Source organism: Apis dorsata, unplaced genomic scaffold (genome assembly GCF_000469605.1).
Source record: "Apis dorsata unplaced genomic scaffold, Apis dorsata 1.3 scaffold_292, whole genome shotgun sequence".
NCBI classification, from domain to species: Eukaryota; Metazoa; Arthropoda; class Insecta; order Hymenoptera; family Apidae; genus Apis; species Apis dorsata.
Window position 1 is genome coordinate 1,172,141 of NW_006263567.1, and position 3,974 is coordinate 1,176,114.

The window sequence follows — 3,974 nt, forward strand, 5'->3', positions numbered from 1 at the left end:
GATTGCAAACAAAAAATTGCAATTTTTTGGAATAAGAGGGAGGGGAATTTTTGTAGAGACGCGCGAATAATATTCAGGAGGATGAAAGGGGATAGGATGAAATCGATCTTAGTTTGGACAGCGTATCCGAAATTACTTACACGCGAAGCGTATAATACCAGCTGCGCAACATTTGAATATTAGAAAATTCCAGCTTAAAAGCCGGGTGTAGATCGCGTCTCTCATGTGCACTACTACCCCCAAAACGCGGCGATCGATCGTCAAAGGGGAGCTGCGCGACACCTTCGAGGCACCTGAAAAATTCGATTTGTAAAGAGAGAAAAAAAGAAAAGAAAAAAAAAAAAAAAAAAAAAAAAAAAAAAAAAAAAAAAAAAAAAAAAAAAAAAAAACACGATTAGTCAGTTTCGTCGACGCGTCGGCGTACCTATAATCCTAGGATCGTTTTAAGGGAAATTTGCATCGAAGAAGCGTATAATATCCAGAGGAGATAAACGTCCTCCAATGGATCCGAGAGAGGGGCGATGGAAGGGTAGTGTACGAGAGCGCTTTTTAGTTTTTCTCTAAAAGTGGGTGCGTCTCGACGCATAAACGGCGCACTAGCTCTTAGTAGTTGCTTAAGGCTAAACCTAATTAATAAACCTTTAAGGCTAAACTTTCTTTTTTTTTTTTTTTTTTTTTTTTTTTTTTTTTTTTTTTTTTTTTTTTTTTTTTTTTTTTTTTTTTTCTTTTTTCTTTATTCTCCGAAAGTAAAAGTAAAAAGTAACCGCTGTAACGATTTTTCAAACCTTTTCCGCGCTCCGTGACGCTTGTTTTCGAGGAACGGGGGGCGGTTTCAGGTAGGGAGGAGACGATCCCAAATGTGTTCTCTCTCCTCGACGAAGCTGCAATTTAATCCCTCTGTTGATGAATCTACCTCGATCCACGCGACTCCACGAGAGGAGAGGAGTTTTTTCGTTTACTCTTTTTTCGGCACGAGAACTTTATCCTTCTCGCGACCATCGCAATAATTGTTCGAGAGGGAGAGGACACGGATGAAAATACGCCTCTGAAGCGTATCGTTTTTCTTTTCTTTTTTCGAATCCTCCCCCGCGATCCGTTTCTCGTCGCCAACGCGGTCGATCCGGGGCGGATGATTTTTCTATAGATCGGTGTTTTTTAATAAGGAGACGAAAGGGTGAACACGCGTTTCGTATTTTCGAGATCGAAGGTGTTTTGTTTCCCGAGTCCTCCGGGGAGGAGGAAAGGGAACGAGATTTCGAGATTCGTGTTCGAAAACTATTCACTCTCGTCGATCGATTGTAATCGTGTCCGTGGATTCTTCTAACGATAATTAATAATCGAATAGCGCATCTATATATGGCACGTTGAGGGGATGGGGTGTAAGGGTTGTATATGCGGTTATATAAGGGGATGGTACACGAGAAACGAAAGAAAAAGATTAGAAACGTAATAAGCGCGAAAGGAAGACATTTTTTCTTGTGGGGGGGTCTCGAGGATGGCTATATTAAACGAGGAAAGAGAGGTTAATGAGTGGTTGAACTATGAATAGAGTTTAGAATATAGTCATTATGGAGGAGGAGGAGGAGGAGGAGGTTGGTAGTGAAGTGACGAAGGTGAGAGGTTTTGAAATCATCGATAAATATATAAGTTTTATTGGAAAACAAAGGTTTTTCAGATTTTCTAGTTAAGGGAAACTTTCCTTCGTTTCTCACGTCGGCCAATTTGCTCGACGCCCAAAGAGAATATCCTTGAATTTCGTTGAATATTTTAGAGACTTGGCTCTAACTCGGTTATCTCTCGACGCTCGTCGCCGCGGATTCTTCCTTCCTTCCTTTCTTTCGAACGGCAGTAAATTGTTGATTTTTTTTTGTCAAAACCGAAGGAAAGGGATAATAAAGGGAGAAGAAAAATAAAGGAGAAACGAAAGGGAAGAAGAAAACGTGGTCGTCGAACAGGGTCGAGAATCGTGTTCTAGTGATAGGCTACCGTATCGTACTTGCGAACGCTCGACGGAGGAGGAGGAATAGAGGAGGAAGAGAGAAAGAGGTGGTGTGAGAAAGAGATCTGAAGAAGGAAAAGAAAAAGAAAAGAAAGAAGAAGAAGAAAAAAAGAAAATTTTATCCTGCAATTTATATATCGGTTGTTCTTCGAGGCGTTCTTTTTCACGCGGACATTAACGCGGTTTAAAATGATCTAATAAGAAGATTGAAGTATATAAATATATAAATATATTATATATGAAAATAAATATGAAAATATTATATTATATGAATCTACGTTTAAGAATCGGTTTTTTTTGTCTCTTAGTGTGTAAGATTCTCTTTACAGCTGTGCTAGACAACTATAGGTATATATACGATGACACATATATATATACACACATATATATATATATATAAACGACATTAAAATTAACAGAATTCACATATTAATGTATAGAGAAATGAAATACCGCTGTACGAAGTATCGATCGATAATACGAGCCTCGTACGGCTCACCTTAGGAATAAAACAACTTGTATCTATTTAGCGATTTAAAACTTCCATGTACAAGTTTTTTACATAGGGAAGAAGAGGCGAGACGAGTCGAACGATCGAGCGGCGATTCGTCGGACACGCGCGATAATCCTTTCGCCCCTTTTCTTCCGTGTCACTTTCGAACGAGAGGGCACAGCACAGAAAACGATATACAAAGTACGAGAGACAATAAGAATACCTTACCCGGATCGTCGGTAAAAATCGTCCATGATGTTTGGCTGAAAGGAAAGATCGATGAAAAAAGAAAAAAGAAAAAAAAAAAAAAATAAGATAAATTCTAAAAGCAAAATATTTGAATTGAAATTACGAAGAGAAATATATATTCACGGAGGGAATATCGTGCGTGTCTGATAGATGGAAATTGCCACGCGATCTTTCATTGTGTAATCTTTTTTTTTTTTTTTCCTTTTTTTTTTTTTTTTACGTTTGTGACACATACATATAAGTAAATTGACACACTGTAATACGCGCGCGCACGAACATACAGGGACGGACAGCAGGTAGACATTAGATCGTATATACATACACGACACACAAGTGGTACACACAAGTCGATGTTCTTTCAGTAGTTCAATCTTTTCTTACTATAGCGTCTTCTCGTTTAACGTTTTATCGAGTACATCCAGCTCGTTAGTTTATTTTTTATTTCATTTCCCTATCCATTCGAATCGAGAGTTCTCATTTATCCTTTTCTTCCTTCCGTGCGATCATTTATCTTTTTCTTCCTTATTATTTTTATCCCTTTCAATTCTTACATTTTACCCTCCTTAATCGATGCTTGTATACGAATAGATTAACAGCTCGGTTCAATAATCAATGGTTTATGAGGATTTTTTTATTTTCTTTTATCCTGATCCATCGATAAATATATATATATATTGTTTTTATGTTAACGAATTCAAGGGATCGGTTGGCGGGAAAGATCGAGTCGCACGGAAGATATGGAATAATTTTTTTGTGATCGATGATACGAGGGAATCGACGCCCTCCCAAGCGTCGAAAAACTCTCGAACGATTTATAACGAGAAGAAGGGATTTTTCTTTTCAACGATCATGTTCCAATCGTTCATGTCTCTTTTGTTGATCAGATTTTTCTTTTTTTTTTTTAACGAATTATCTTTCGCTCGTGCGGAAAATACGTCATTCTTTAAGTTACATTCTCAAGTGTGTATTAACATTTACGAGCAAGAATGTCCGTCTCCAAGGAGGTCGATATAATAATTCGCGAGTTCGAGAGTACATACATGTATACTTACACGCTATCGTAGATTTCTAGGGACTTTTGTTTTCTTAACGCTTTGTTCCCAATCGCGCCAATTTCAAACTCGTCATTTCTTCTTCGACGAGATCGATGAGAGTCCATCGAGCAGGGAATAGAATATGATTTTTTTTTTCTTTTCTTTTCTTTTTTTTTTTTTTCTCTTCGTCGATCCTGTT